Source organism: Atractosteus spatula, chromosome 27 (genome assembly GCF_055471065.1).
Source record: "Atractosteus spatula isolate fAtrSpa1 chromosome 27, fAtrSpa1.hap1, whole genome shotgun sequence".
Lineage (NCBI taxonomy): Eukaryota > Metazoa > Chordata > Actinopteri > Semionotiformes > Lepisosteidae > Atractosteus > Atractosteus spatula.
This window is the reverse complement of record NC_142732.1, coordinates 14,410,283-14,427,404: the sequence shown is the minus strand read 5'-3', so window position 1 is coordinate 14,427,404 and position 17,122 is coordinate 14,410,283. Positions and strand designations below refer to the sequence as shown.

The 17,122-nt window shown below is 40.4% G+C and overlaps 2 non-coding genes across 2 annotated transcripts; both read left to right on the top strand.

Moving 5' to 3' along the window:
* The first annotated feature begins 2,375 nt into the window (after positions 1-2,375).
* Positions 2,376-2,449, top strand: trnai-aau (transfer RNA isoleucine (anticodon AAU)). The gene has a single exon. It is a non-coding gene; the product is annotated as a tRNA-Ile (tRNA).
* Positions 2,450-11,207: 8,758 nt separating this feature from the next.
* On the top strand, positions 11,208-11,281 carry trnai-aau (transfer RNA isoleucine (anticodon AAU)). Its single transcript has one exon. It is a non-coding gene; the product is annotated as a tRNA-Ile (tRNA).
* Positions 11,282-17,122: the final 5,841 nt, after the last annotated feature.

Sequence of the window (17,122 nt, the reverse complement as noted above, 5' to 3'; positions counted from 1 at the left end):
CTCTGCCGGAGTGCTGGCTGTGACGAATTAAACCGGTTTCACAGGTTTCAATCACAGACCATGTGACATGGGAGTCAGGAAACTAACACACAGCGCCACCGGATTTGATAACACTATAAAAACGCTATAAAATAATGTGACTAGGCACAGAACAAGTTTACAGCACAGTACAATAATAAATGCTGACCATGACTTTAGAAGCATAAATTGCCTTACACTCAATTTAAACACAAGCTGTCTTTAGCCCTCTAAGCTGGTTCATACAGAAATGTAGAGATCCAGGCTCAGAACACACAGCTTCATTAGCGAAAACATATGCAGGACAACTAGAGAAGACGTTTTACAGAGGATGGATTTTTAGAAACATCCCATCAGTGACATCACTGAAGTCAACTCCTAGGTACTGTAACTGTCGTGTGGATAGTTTCACAAGAATCAGACAAAGGTTTAAGCATCGCTTGTTCTAGATAAAACTGCAAAAAAAAACAACAACAACCCATAATGTACTTCTTTGCGGCTCTGTTTGCCCAAATCATATATTCACAACGTGAAATCTAGAAAATAATATTACGTAACCAAAATCCGCAATATGGAAACAGAACCTGTGTAATTGTTGATAGATGATGTACTCGTAACATTTTTTCAAGACGAACTACAACATTTAAAAAATGACTTGTATGTACTTGATATCTCTAATCAATCCACGGGTCCCAGCACAAAAACGAAACTAAAACGCATACCGTTTCGCGCTTCTTATTAGTTGCTCAAAAGTAATTTGACCGTATGAAATGCATAATATAAACCTAGAAACATATACGTGAGCAGTACTTAAGCACTGTAGTATCGGTGTTAAGACATACCTCTCAAATACTGTAAATCAAGTTAAAAATATCTCAAGACCGATTCTGGTCATAATGAAACCATGTTTCGTGTATGTTTTCTTTAAAGTACCAAGACCAGCCATATACTGTATGTTTATGTTCCAAAATTAATATCGTTTATGGCCTTCACACGCGTTGCAGTATGCTCCTATTCTTTTTATGCTCAGCTACTAAGATTTCCCTTCAGTGGTAAAATTAGATATGAATATTCAATACTTAAACGGGCACAGTTAAGACATTAAATATACATATACATACTGTATACAGTACAGTTTTCATACGGTAATATGTTTATGTTCCTAAATCAATCTCTTTTATTAGCATGTGAAAGGCATGGTGAATCGATTCTCAAAAATTACTGTACTTTGCATGATTGGAAACAAATGCGTGATTGCGAAATGCTGTAGTGTTACTTTTACAAAGACGGTCGATGAAAAAAAGAATGTTGACCAGGGCAATACTTTGAGTTTACACTTACAGCTTGTCCAAGGTCATTCATTATTAATACTATTAGTAATATCTTCGTTAAAGACTTTGATGTCCACAGCTCAAACATGAGAGGTTGAGCTTTATTAGCTCCACCTTGCGGAAATTCCGGATACTATTATTTTGCTTGTCGTATTATAGGAGAATTTACGGTAACTCGCGGTATTTACCGGTAGCTTGCGGTAGACTGCGTACAGCGTACCGCAAAATAATGCGGTATCGCCCGTGCATTTTGAATGGCTGCATCTGTAGGCTGCCAAAAGTCTCCGAAACCAAATTTTGATAGCAGAAAATTCTCACTCGTCCAGAAGTTCCCTTGGGACCCAACATCCAGCACAGAGTGGTAAAAAAGCGTCTTTTTTGGAGACCCTTACAGCGTGCATTGGTGGTTCAGTGGTCGAATTCTCGCCTGCCACGCGGGAGGCCCGGGTTCGATTCCCGGCCAATGCAGTGGCTTTTGCAGCGAGCGACTCCATCACTTGCATCCCCTTTCAACTCGCAACTGAAAACCCTCTGAAGCTTAGAAGCTGTGAGCCAGGTCAGTACCCGGATGAGGGTGACCTACAGGGAAAAGCAAAGCTTACAGCTGGAAGCGGTGTTAATGGAGCCAGCGGTGGGGCACTCACCCTGAGGTCTGTGCGGGTCCCAATGCCCCAGTATAGTGACGGAGACGCTGTGTGGTAAAAAGGCGCCGTCTTTTGGATGAGATGTAAATCCGAGGTCATAGCTCTCTGTGGTCATTAAAAGTGACCACCAAAACCTTTGACAAAAACTCTTGGTAATTGATGGTCTTCAATAATGCTTCTCCTTTAGGTACATTTGAAATCAGCTGAAAAATGCTGTGAAATGGGGGGGCACTTCAGGCCAGTGTCGGATTTGGGATACAAGAGCCATTAAACAGCACGAGAAAGCCCGTACACTGAATCGCAGGGCTTTCTATTCAAAGAAGGACAAAAGAAATTTCTCTGAATTCCATTTTTTGCAGCACAGCGAAGACAGCGGGCACGAGGCCTGTTAGCTCAGTTGGTTAGAGCGTGGTGCTAATAACGCCAAGGTCGCGGGTTCGATCCCCGTTCGGGCCAGGCAGTCTCCTCCGCTCTTGCCAAAACCCGTTACTGTGGTGAGATTGGTGGTTTTGCAAAGACGCCACATACTGCCGACAGACGAGAGTGTTGCGGGAGAAGACAGAAGTGATGGAAGATTGAAGAGTGTCCTAGGTGGAGCCAAGATGAAGTGTCACAATTGCCTAGGGGAGGATTTCAAATGTTTAAGATGGTAAAAATAACCGGAAGTGATCCCCCAGTCCGGCGCAGTCTGACGTACTTCTGTCATAGAAAGTGAAACTAGATGTCGAACTGGAGCCTCACCATTTGCATAAGTGAGGCTCCAGTTATACATCTAGTTTCACTTTAAATGACAAAACTGAAGAGACTTAAAAGAGCTGGAGAGGATTTCTTACAACTTTTGAGCCGGCACAGTTTTCGAAAACGTTTTCTTCACGCTGCACTGTACAACACAGACAGCCAAGAGTCTCCAAAACAAAACGAATTGACAGATAGGAGAAAAGTCCCACTCGTCCTAAAGTTCCCAAAATCCAGAACTGAGCGTAAACAAAGTGTTCAAGTAGCGTGGGAATGCTACCCCTAATCCTAGCTGGAGTTTGAGCGTCTGGTTCAGAGTTTGCTCAAGAGTTTACCTTTCACAGATGCGCAAAGATGAATGTTGAGGGTGCACGCTTCAAGGCGCCTTACAGTGCAGGGAGTGATTAGAGACGATTCGTGACGTGTGCTCGTTCCCATATACCGTACGCCCCGGGTTGCAGTGCTAGGATGACGTCCAATACCGCTTCGGCACGTAACGGCATTATATTCAAGTGCAGGACGTGAGGGTTTTATTTTGTTCGTTTTGTTCTGCTCTGCTTTGCTTTGTTTTGCTTTCCATGGCGTTCGTAAGAGGGTCAATAAAAAGGCGATTCCTGCGTCTAACACGAATGTAAGAGCTATTTCAAGTGCGGCTTCTAAAATGCTTGTAGACATTTGTCTGTTGTTGATTGTTTTTTTGGGTCTAACAAAGTGCCATTTTCCTGTCCGGACGGGGAGACTATATCATTCCCACATGAAGCAACCCTTAATTCCTCTGAGGCGTGTCTGTCTGCAAGGCTTGTATTTTGGAAAGGTTTTTTTTTTAATGGAGATCGACTTTGAAAAAGGTTTCCGCCGGCGCCTCGCGATCCATGTGAGATTGTAGCAAGAACGCAACAACGGCGGCGCTCGCTGTAGTTGTGGCCGAGTGTTTAAGGCGATGGACTAGAAATCCATTGGGGTCTCCCCGCGCAGGTTCGAATCCTGCCGACTACGGTGTCCTCCTCACGTCGTCGTGTGCCGGCGCAAGCAAGGAAAAGTGCCTTTCTGCTTTTCCTGGTGGTTTTAAAACGCGAGATCGCTTGTACCCGCTGCCTTGGAAAGAAATGTCTACATGTTTACTTGCACATTGTCTATTGTTTGTTTGTACATTGTCTTGATGCACTGTTTGCACTTTGTCTTGTTTTTTACACTTGTTTTACAATCGAGAGACCTTCTGTAAGTAAGAATTCCATTGTACCAGTACCGGTTACATATGGCAATAAAGTTCAAGTTCAAATGCTTCAGCGTCCGCAAACGGCATTTTGCAGCTGGAAGCAGATGGCGACGCTTTTTGCGGTCGCGTGTCTTGTGCCCCATTTCCGGCCTTTAACATCGAATCAATAAAGCTGTTAGAACCGACACCATAGGTGCTTTTCTTACAACTTTTGATCTGACTCAGTTTCGGAATGCAATTCCTGAACACTGCGAGAGACAACCTACAGATGCAGCCATTCAAAATGAGCGGTAAAAACCCGTGGTACAGTAACCAACCCGCAGGGCATCGTAGGGCACCGCGGTAAGTGATTGGCTGGCCAAAATGACCGACAGGGGCACTCGTGGTGCATTGGTTGGTAGTGAAAAGATTTAATCATTTAATGTCTTTACTGTGCACATTTCAATCCGCTTAGTTTTGAATATTTATATGGAATTTTACCACTAAAGGGAAATTTTAGTAGCTGAGCATAAAAAGAAGAGGAGCATAACGCATCTGAAGGTCATAAACGATATTAATTTAGGAACATAAACATTACTGTATGTACATAAACTGTACTGTGTATGGCTGGTCTTGATAGTTTAAAGAAAAAATACACACCAGTCTTCCATTTCTCCCTAAACATTTTAAGCATGAAAGTTTTATGAAACGGTACCCAAATATGTGATTGCTGTATAGAATGAATTTTAATTTTTAAAAATTATTTAACACGAAAATTAAGCTGTTTACATCTTCCGCCTGAGAACAGTCACCCGTTGCTTCCCAACGCAGAAACACAGCCACTAACTAGCAAAGAGAGGACATTAGCTAGCCAATATGATAAAGAAATAAATGATTATTTTGTTTATTTCTTTTGCACATTTATTTGAACATTTCCATCGATTGTACAAGCACTCGGAAACTGTCCAATCCCTAGTTCATCAAGCATTTACCGGTCTGGTGCCGGTCTGTGTCTTCTAGGATATAATGCCAGCGAACTCTTGTTTTTATGTCCACTATACCTACGCTGGGCAAACGTTCCGAGGTCAAATTCTTCCAGCACGGGGGTACCTTTAAAGCGGAGACGACGGCACCGAAATTTTTTGGCGCGCCTTCTCTTTAAAGCCCTGGCCAAATATGAAGACAGTACGTACAGTTATAATTCAAACGGAATTAAAAACTACACATCCCAGTTACCATGGTGGTGCTTGTGATCATTGCGTTTAACCAACGAAACAGGGCGAAAAATCAGTCACATGACTTTGGGGCAGAGTTTCGAAAGCTTAACCTATCAGCAACAAAGCGAAATTTACACGATAGGCTACCTCAAACTGTCAGTTACACGACTGTGTATGTCGCTTAAGCCACTCCTATTTGGCATTTTAGTTATGGAGGCGAGAAGACGCCCCCCCCCCCCCCCTCTGGGTGTCTGATTTGCCGCCATCTTTAACTGTTCGGTGTCCGAATCGGAGTAGCTACGCGTACGAAATAAAGTTAATCCCAACTACAAAACATATATTTTTGTGGTAAGAGGGCGCAAAACATCAGTATTTACTGCTATTAATTACTGTACGATTTATAGTTGAAATCTGAGCCTAGATATAAAGTTAGATATAAAGTTAAAATCTCGACAAAGCAATGTAGGAAATACAGAGAAAATAAATCCTTTCTGACATCTAAAATCAGTTTCGATCAAGGTCTCTAAACGAACAAGAAAAAGAGGATTTTCGGAGGGCAATTACGCTGTGTTTATATAGAATAACTGATTTATGAGCAATCTAATTTCTTGTTCGTTTAAAACAGTGAAATGTCAGCTGCAAAAGATCGCAGCAGAAACAGCACTCTCTCTGCCTGTCATAGACGTTCAGGAAAGGCTGAATGAAGTCATGTCAAGTACAATAATTCGGTGATCAATAATAACAGTTGTAGGACAGTATATAAGGAGGATAAGGATTTTGAAGTTGACTCGAAATCTGATAGGTAACCAGTGCAAGGACTTGAAAACAGGTGTAATGCATCCCTGATAGGATTCTTGCTGTCATATTCTGAACATATTGAAGATTGCTCAGTGTGGATTTAATTTCCCCAGTGAACAGGATGTGCATTTATTGATTCTAGAAAAAAAGCCATTCTTGATTTCTCTAGTTCACTTTAAAATAAACTATTATTCCACAATGCAGAGTATTACATGGCCAGTATTTACACATGATATTAGTGATTTAAAGAAATTAACACAAGCAGCTTTTGGAGATTTAAGTGTTGGCTGAGTTATTGCAGGATAAAAGACTAGAGATGTTGGCAAGAAGAAGATAATTTGGGGAAAGCTGAGGAATACACTTATAACAAGAACACTTCCTATTGGGGTTAGGCATACTTTTGATGAAGATGAAGTTAACAGACTATATGTTTACATAGATACTGAAATAAGGATTGTATTTTAGATTATGTGTAGTTGCTGGCATTGAACTGTGTGTTGGATGCACATGAATTGAAGGAATGGGCAAACATGGGCTGATGCGGATCCACAGAGCCAGCATATTAAGATGTTTATAATTAGAGGCAATTTGTTTAAATAACTAGGTATGGATACTGATGTGCAAGAGAGGTGGAAAGGCTGTTTCCTTAAGCCAGCACTATAAAATATTTTATTCTCAGTGAGATGCTGCCATTTCATCGTGGGTTTCTAACACTGTGTATAGTTCCATCCACACAGTGCCTTTACTTCCATCCATTTCTAATCTCTTTATCCAGTACAGAGGATTTGGAGCCTATCCCAGTAAGCAACGGACACAAGGCAGAATACACCCTGGACATAGCGCCAGTCCATCACAGGACAGACAGACACAAACACACACACACCAAGGCCAGTTTAAATCTAACCTCAGAACCTTTCTTTTCAGAAGACTTAGTGTCTGTATCTGCTTCATTTTCTAATTTTGGTAGCACCTCTAACTGCTTGTCTTTCTTATATGCATTTACTTTGTAATCTGTGGTCCTTTCATCTGTTTTTACATCTACTGTATTGCTTTGAGATACCACCTTTAATGGTGATATATCAAATAAAGTTTTTTATTATTGTTATAGGGAAACATGATCAGATTGTCCCTGGTTCAGAAAAAAAGATCTAAAGTATACTAGTTTGTCACTCTTCTAATTCCCTTTGCTAAATGACTTTTCATACTAATCTGATCAATCTAACTGCCAGTTTTCTGTGCTTTCTCTATCCTGCTAGATTTGCAATTATTCTGAAAATTTTCATCTTGAAATAACTCATTTCTAAATACCTTTTTCACTGTTAACATCTTGCAGCAACTCTGCGACAAAATATACACTCTGACAGTTCATCCTGCTACCAACATTAAATAGAACAAATCTTAAGATTTCTATATTTATGTCTTTATTTAGTGATTTCATTAGTGACAAAGGCTAAACTTTCTTGGAAAAATGTCTTTTATGTGTTGCGGAAAAAACTGACTTGCTTTAACAAAATATGTTTACAAATCCTTTCACCTGGCATTTTCGTAGTTAGAAATTATGGAACGCTCTGTTAAAAGCAAGGGAGTTTTTATGTCCGTTGCAGTTCTTTTGCAACATGAATATAATTATATCGTTATTAATTTCTTGAGATACGCGATTCCATATTATATTCCCTTTTAATCAAATTCTAAAAGTATGCTTGTTGACTCCGGTATCGTGTTAGTTAAAGACTTCGATGCTTAAAATGTTTAGGGAGAAATGGAATACTGGTGTGTATTTTTTTCTTTAAAGTACCAAGACCAGCCATATACTGTATGTTTATGTTCCAAAATTAATATCGTTTATGGCCTTCACACGCGTTGCAGTATGCTCCTATTCTTTTTATGCTCAGGCACTAAGTAAAAGGAGATGCTTCATATTGCTTGACTAATTTTAAAAACTAAGTTAGAAATGCAGACGCTCCCTCGGTGCGCTGCTCTGGTGCGCCGGCTCTTACACAGTGCCTGTCTGCCGTAAGCGTTACAATATACATACCCAACACTGCTTGTACCCATCTGTCATGCAAATAAAACACCTTGAATTGAATTGAATTGAGGGGAGAAGGGGGGGATACTAAAGCCAATACTGGCTCAATGGGCTTTGACGTGCTAATGCGTTGGTTTAACAGTCCGGGTGTGGCAGGCTTCCAATGTCAACTCGACTCGATTGGAAGACAATGAACGTATTTTAGCCCTAAATGAATTAATAGCAAACATGGTTTACATAAAATACATTTTTCCAAGAAAGTTTATAATAATACGATCTATAGTTGAAATCTGAGCCTACTTTAAAAATAAAGGAAAAGCATTTTCAGAGAGCAATCACGCTGTGTTTATGTAGAAAAAGCGATTAGGTTTATGAGCAATCTAATTACCTAATCGCTTAAAACGCTATATAAAATAAAGTTTATTTAGAGATGAATGATCAATGTGGTAGTTTAAATAATGTGAGTCAGGAAACTAACACAGCGCCACCGGATTTAATAACGCAATAAAAACGCTATAAAATAATGTGACACAGTACAGCACAGTACAATAATATTGACCATGACTTTAGAAGCATAAATTACCTTACACTCAATTTAAACACAAGCTGTCTTTCTGTATGAACCTCTAAGCTGGTTCATACAGAAAATGTAGAAATGCATTAGCCTGATTATGATTAAAAACACATAATTAAACACGCGTTTGCGATTTAAATCAGAACACGATTTAAATCAATATAAATGTTTATATTGTAACGCATACTGTCCAGCCTCCATTTCTCTATAAAAATTTACTGTTGCACACACACACACAATAGAAGCGGGAACCGCTGTCAGAAGGGAAGATATGTTCAAAATATCGCAAATATCGATCATGTTGCGATATTTTGAAATATAAAAGTCAACTGATTGTCCATAATATCGCTTACCTATTTTTTCGAAGAAATGTTTGTTAAAATAAAAGTTCAGCACCAGCTGGATTCGAACACACAACCTACCAGTTGGTAGTCACGCACCTAGACCAGTAGGCTACAAGAGAACTCACATGATCAGGCAGGCGAAACAGCCCTACACAGCCCTGCCGCAGTACACGGATATAATCATACCGTTATTAAATTCTTTAGATACGCGATTCCATATTATATTCCCTTTTAATCAAATTCTAAAAGTATGCTTGTTGACTCCGGTATCACGTTAGTTAAAGACTTCGAAGCTTACAATGTTTAGGGAGAAATGGAATAACGGTGTGTATTTTTTTCTTTAAAGTACCAAGACCAGCTATATACTGTATGTTTACGTTCCAAAATTAATATCGTTTATGGCCTTCACACGCGTTACAGTATGCTCCTATTCTTTTTATGCTCAGCTACTAAGATTTCCCTTCAGTGGTAAAATTCAATATCTACAACGGGCACAGTAAAGACGTTTACAGTAAGTCTTTCTACGACAGACCAACGGACCACGAGTGCCCCTGTCGGTCAACCAATCACGCACCGCGGTATGCCGTGTCATCATACCTGCGGTATCTGTACCGCGGTGTCTGTGCCGCGCACTTTGAATGGCTGCATCTGTATCTCTAATCAATCCACGGGTCCCAGCACAAAAACGAAACTAAAACGCATACCGTTTCGCGCTTCTTATTAGTTGCTCAAAAGTAATTTGACCGTATGAAATGCATAATATAAACCTAGAAACATATACGTGAGCAGTACTTAAGCACTGTAGTATCGATGTTAAGACATACCTCTCAAATACTGTAAATCAAGTTAAAAATATCTCAAGACAGATTCTGGTCATAATGAAACCATGTTTCGTGTATGTTTTCTTTAAAGTACCAAGACCAGCCATATACTGTATGTTTATGTTCCAAAATTAATATCGTTTATGGCCTTCACACGCGTTGCAGTATGCTCCTATTCTTTTTATGCTCAGCTACTAAGATTTCCCTTCAGTGGTAAAATTAGATATGAATAGTCAATACTTAAACGGGCACAGTTAAGACATTAAATATACATATACATACTGTATACAGTACAGTTTGCATACGGTAATATGTTTATGTTCCTAAATCAATCTCTTTTATGAGCATGTGAAAGGCATGGTGAATCACTGTACTTTTCATGATTGGAAACAAATGCGTGATTGCGAAATGCTGTGGTGTTACTTTTACAAAGACGGTCGATGAAAAAAAGAATGTTGACCAGGGCAATACTTTGAGTTTACACTTACAGCTTGTCCAAGGTCATTCATTATTAATACTATTAGTAATATCTTCGTTAAAGACTTTGATGGCCACAGCTCAAACATGAGAGGTTGAGCTTTATTAGCTCCACCTTGCGGAAATTCCGGATAGTATTATTTTGCTTGTCGTAATATAGGAGAATTTACGGTAACTCGCGGTATTTACCGGTAGCTTGCGGTAGACTGCGTACAGCGTACCGCAAAATAATGCGGTATCGCCCGTGCATTTTGAATGGCTGCATCTGTAGGCTGCCAAAAGTCTCCGAAACCAAATTTTGATAGCAGAAAATTCTCACTCGTCCAGAAGTTCCCTTGGGACCCAACATCCAGCACAGAGTGGTAAAAAAGCGTCTTTTTTGGAGACCCTTACAGCGTGCATTGGTGGTTCAGTGGTCGAATTCTCGCCTGCCACACGGGAGGCCCGGGTTCGATTCCCGGCCAATGCAGTGGCTTTTGCAGCGAGTGGCTCCATCACTTGCATCCCCTTTCAACTCGCAACTGAAAACCCTCTGAAGCTTAGAAGCTGTGAGCCAGGTCAGTACCCGGATGAGGGTGACCTACAGGGAAAAGCAAAGCTTACAGCTGGAAGCGGTGTTAATGGAGCCAGCGGTGGGGCACTCACCCTGAGGTCTGTGCGGGTCCCAATGCCCCAGTATAGTGACGGAGACGCTGTGTGGTAAAAAGGCGCCGTCTTTTGGATGAGATGTAAATCCGAGGTCATAGCTCTCTGTGGTCATTAAAAGTGACCACCAAAACCTTTGACAAAAGCTTTTGGTAATTGATGGTCTTCAATAATGCTTCTCCTTTAGGTACATTTGAAATCAGCTGAAAAATGCTGTGAAATGGGGGGGCACTTCAGGCCAGTGTAGGATTTGGGATACAAGAACCATTAAACAGCACGAGAAAGCCCGTACACTGAATCGCAGGGCTTTCTATTCAAAGAAGGACAAAAGAAATTTCTCTGAATTCCATTTTTTGCAGCACAGCGAAGACAGCGGGCACGAGGCCTGTTAGCTCAGTTGGTTAGAGCGTGGTGCTAATAACGCCAAGGTCGCGGGTTCGATCCCCGTTCGGGCCAGGCAGTCTCCTCCGCTCTTGCCAAAACCCGTTACTGTGGTGAGATTGGTGGTTTTGCAAAGACGCCACATACTGCCGACAGACGAGAGTGTTGCGGGAGAAGAGAGAAGTGATGGAAGATTGAAGAGTGTCCTAGGTGGAGCCAAGATGAAGTGTCACAATTGCCTAGGGGAGGATTTCAAATGTTTAAGATGGTAAAAATAACCGGAAGTGATCCCCCAGTCCAGCGCAGTCTGACGTACTTCTGTCATATAAAGTGAAACTAGATGTCGAACTGGAGCCTCACCATTTGCATAAGTGAGGCTCCAGTTATACATCTAGTTTCACTTTAAATGACAACACTGAAGAGACTTAAAAGAGCTGGAGAGGATTTCTTACAACTTTTGAGCCGGCACAGTTTTCGAAAACGTTTTCTTCACGCTGCACTGTACAACACAGACAGCCAAGAGTCTCCAAAACAAAACGAATTGACAGATAGGAGAAAAGTCCCACTCGTCCTAAAGTTCCCAAAATCCAGAACTGAGCGTAAACAAAGTGTTCAAGTAGCGTGGGAATGCTACCCCTAATCCTAGCTGGAGTTTGAGCGTCTGGTTCAGAGTTTGCTCAAGAGTTTACCTTTCACAGATGCGCAAAGATGAATGTTGAGGGTGCACGCTTCAAGGCGCCTTACAGTGCAGGGAGTGATTAGAGACGATTCGTGACGTGTGCTCGTTCCCATATACCGTACGCCCCGGGTTGCAGTGCTAGGATGACGTCCAATACCGCTTCGGCACGTAACGGCATTATATTCAAGTGCAGGACGTGAGGATTTTATTTTGTTCGTTTTGTTCTGCTCTGCTTTGCTTTGTTTTGCTTTCCATGGCGTTCGTAAGAGGGTCAATAAAAAGGCGATTCCTGCGTCTAACACGAATGTAAGAGCTATTTCAAGTGCGGCTTCTAAAATGCTTGTAGACATTTGTCTGTTGTTGATTGTTTTTTTGGGTCTAACAAAGTGCCATTTTCCTGTCCGGACGGGGAGACTATATCATTCCCACATGAAGCAACCCTTAATTCCTCTGAGGCGTGTCTGTCTGCAAGGCTTGTATTTTGGAAAGGTTTTTTTTTTAATGGAGATCGACTTTGAAAAAGGTTTCCGCCGGCGCCTCGCGATCCATGTGAGATTGTAGCAAGAACGCAACAACGGCGGCGCTCGCTGTAGTTGTGGCCGAGTGTTTAAGGCGATGGACTAGAAATCCATTGGGGTCTCCCCGCGCAGGTTCGAATCCTGCCGACTACGGTGTCCTCCTCACGTCGTCGTGTGCCGGCGCAAGCAAGGAAAAGTGCCTTTCTGCTTTTCCTGGTGGTTTTAAAACGCGAGATCGCTTGTACCCGCTGCCTTGGAAAGAAATGTCTACATGTTTACTTGCACATTGTCTATTGTTTGTTTGTACATTGTCTTGATGCACTGTTTGCACTTTGTCTTGTTTTTTACACTTGTTTTACAATCGAGAGACCTTCTGTAAGTAAGAATTCCATTGTACCAGTACCGGTTACATATGGCAATAAAGTTCAAGTTCAAATGCTTCAGCGTCCGCAAACGGCATTTTGCAGCTGGAAGCAGATGGCGACGCTTTTTGCGGTCGCGTGTCTTGTGCCCCATTTCCGGCCTTTAACATCGAATCAATAAAGCTGTTAGAACCGACACCATAGGTGCTTTTCTTACAACTTTTGATCTGACTCAGTTTCGGAATGCAATTCCTGAACACTGCGAGAGACAACCTACAGATGCAGCCATTCAAAATGAGCGGTAAAAACCCGTGGTACAGTAACCAACCCGCAGGGCATCGTAGGGCACCGCGGTAAGTGATTGGCTGGCCAAAATGACCGACAGGGGCACTCGTGGTGCATTGGTTGGTAGTGAAAAGATTTAATCATTTAATGTCTTTACTGTGCACATTTCAATCCGCTTAGTTTTGAATATTTATATGGAATTTTACCACTAAAGGGAAATTTTAGTAGCTGAGCATAAAAAGAAGAGGAGCATAACGCATCTGAAGGTCATAAACGATATTAATTTAGGAACATAAACATTACTGTATGTACATAAACTGTACTGTGTATGGCTGGTCTTGATAGTTTAAAGAAAAAATACACACCAGTCTTCCATTTCTCCCTAAACATTTTAAGCATGAAAGTTTTATGAAACGGTACCCAAATATGTGATTGCTGTATAGAATGAATTTTAATTTTTAAAAATTATTTAACACGAAAATTAAGCTGTTTACATCTTCCGCCTGAGAACAGTCACCCGTTGCTTCCCAACGCAGAAACACAGCCACTAACTAGCAAAGAGAGGACATTAGCTAGCCAATATGATAAAGAAATAAATGATTATTTTGTTTATTTCTTTTGCACATTTATTTGAACATTTCCATCGATTGTACAAGCACTTGGAAACTGTCCAATCCCTAGTTCATCAAGCATTTACCGGTCTGGTGCCGGTCTGTGTCTTCTAGGATATAATGCCAGCGAACTCTTGTTTTTATGTCCACTATACCTACGCTGGGCAAACGTTCCGAGGTCAAATTCTTCCAGCACGGGGGTACCTTTAAAGCGGAGACGACGGCACCGAAATTTTTTGGCGCGCCTTCTCTTTAAAGCCCTGGCCAAATATGAAGACAGTACGTACAGTTATAATTCAAACGGAATTAAAAACTACACATCCCAGTTACCATGGTGGTGCTTGTGATCGTTGCGTTTAACCAACGAAACAGGGCGAAAAATCAGTCACATGACTTTGGGGCAGAGTTTCGAAAGCTTAACCTATCAGCAACAAAGCGAAATTTACACGATAGGCTACCTCAAACTGTCAGTTACACGACTGTGTATGTCGCTTAAGCCACTCCTATTTGGCATTTTAGTTATGGAGGCGAGAAGACGCCCCCCCCCCCCCCGCTCTGGGTGTCTGATTTGCCGCCATCTTTAACTGTTCGGTGTCCGAATCGGAGTAGCTACGCGTACGAAATAAAGTTAATCCCAACTACAAAACATATATTTTTGTGGTAAGAGGGCGCAAAACATCAGTATTTACTGCTATTAATTACTGTACGATTTATAGTTGAAATCTGAGCCTAGATATAAAGTTAGATATAAAGTTAAAATCTCGACAAAGCAATGTAGGAAATACAGAGAAAATAAATCCTTTCTGACATCTAAAATCAGTTTCGATCAAGGTCTCTAAAACGAACAAGAAAAAGAGGATTTTCGGAGGGCAATTACGCTGTGTTTATATAGAATAACTGATTTATGAGCAATCTAATTTCTTGTTCGTTTAAAACAGTGAAATGTCAGCTGCAAAAGATCGCACCAGAAACAGCACTCTCTCTGCTTGTCATAGACGTTCAGGAAAGGCTGAATGAAGTCATGTCAAGTACAATAATTCGGTGATCAATAATAACAGTTGTAGGACAGTATATAAGGAGGATAAGGATTTTGAAGTTGACTCGAAATCTGATAGGTAACCAGTGCAAGGACTTGAAAACAGGTGTAATGCATCCCTGATAGGATTCTTGCTGTCATATTCTGAACATATTGAAGATTGCTCAGTGTGGATTTAATTTCCCCAGTGAACAGGATGTGCATTTATTGATTCTAGAAAAAAAGCCTTTCAAGATTTCTCTAGTTCACTTTAAAATAAACTATTATTCCACAATGCAGAGTATTACATGGCCAGTATTTACACATGATATTTGTGATTTAAAGAAATTAACACAAGCAGCTTTTGGAGATTTAAGTGTTGGCTGAGTTATTGCAGGATAAAAGACTAGAGATGTTGGCAAGAAGAAGATAATTTGGGGAAAGCTGAGGAATACACTTATAACAAGAACACTTCCTATTGGGGTTAGGCATACTTTTGATGAAGATGAAGTTAACAGACTATATGTTTACATAGATACTGAAATAAGGATTGTATTTTAGATTATGTGTAGTTGCTGGCATTGAACTGTGTGTTGGATGCACATGAATTGAAGGAATGGGCAAACATAGCTGATGCGGATCCACAGAGCCAGCATATTAAGATGTTTATAATTAGAGGCAATTTGTTTAAATAACTAGGTATGGATACTGATGTGCAAGAGAGGTGGAAAGGCTGTTTCCTTAAGCCAGCACTATAAAATATTTTATTCTCAGTGAGATGCTGCCATTTCATCGTGGGTTTCTAACACTGTGTATAGTTCCATCCACACAGTGCCTTTACTTCCATCCATTTCTAATCTCTTTATCCAGTACAGAGGATTTGGAGCCTATCCCAGTAAGCAACGGACACAAGGCAGAATACACCCTGGACGTAGCGCCAGTCCATCACAGGACAGACAGACACAAACACACACACCAGGGCCAGTTTTCCCATAAACCAATTAACTTACCAGTATGTTTTGGAGTGCGAGAGGGAGTCATATCACACATATGGAGAAAAACCATGTAACCCAGAGAGAACATGTAAACCCCACACACACAGGATGGCAGGAATTGAACCTAGGACCCCAGTGCTGCAAGATAGCAATGCTAACCACTTCGCCACCATTATAAATGGATGGATATCTTAGTTATCTTTCTAGTTCACAGGTTTGCATGCATAATTTAATTTTGAAAGCCACTGAGACATCAGGTACTACTGTTGTATTTATGAAAAAGAAACAAAACAAAAAACATACTAACAACTGTGCCATCCTACTCCTTAGTTAATACATTTTATTATTCATAAACAGTTAACATTGTTAGCAAAACATTTTGAATTATATTTAACCCTATTTTTTCTTTAGTTTTGTATTTAACTTATTATATGATAGTCAGACTTAATGTATATTTGAACAATGAAAATATATTTTTACAAGATGCGGGGGAAAGTGCAACAGCTTATTACAGTGCTAAATTTAATATTATTGATTGCTAATAGTTTATGCTAACACCTAACTTTCTTAATTAGATGTATTTAAAACAGTGAACTAAGTGTAACATACTATTCAGAAATACAATCGAAAATAGTTTTGTGGTGTTTGTATGGATGAAACGTTTCTAAAATGTATAACGTAACAAAATTAAAGACGATTAAAATCTGTAATCTTTCCACTTGTAATGTCATTAGACAGAACAACACGTTTCTGGTTTGTTTTAATTAGTATTAGTTAGTAGTTAGTAGTTTTAATTTAATTAGTTTTGCAATTCACACTGATTCCCTTGCGAAGATATGGACTTAAGAATATTCGTGCCTGGTCAAAAAATGGCATTAAGCACTTAAAATTAATATGGTTAATAATAGTAAACTGTAACATGCTGTAACAAGATCGGTTAAACTGCGAAGAAAATGCTTTCAGAGAAAATGTTTCAGGTGTGAAGAACATAGATCTCCAATGCAATTTCAACCAAACCTGTTCCCACACACCCTGCCCCCACTACCATTAGAATATACACAAAGCACTGAAATCTTTCGAGCTAATGATCAGGTGACCCGAGAGAGAGCGAGAGAAACACCAAGGGGTGCGGAACCAGGGAACTATTTACATGGAAAACGGGCGATCTCCCCAGACTGTCCGCCCGTTTCACTGTTACCTGGATACCTCTTTATTTAGAACTCACTAACACTGATTTTTAGTTTAGAAGGATTCAAGTAGGGTTTTAGATGAAAGGCAGCGACCTTAATCAAGCCCAAATCATAATTGAACCCATTCAGAGCCTACATTACATTTTAGCGTTTCATTCTGAGCAGAAGACCCTCACACCTGAAGAAGGCTTGCGTTTTCTCTCTTCTCTTTTAAGCATGTGTACAATGTGTAATACAATTACAATGTGTAATTACAATGCT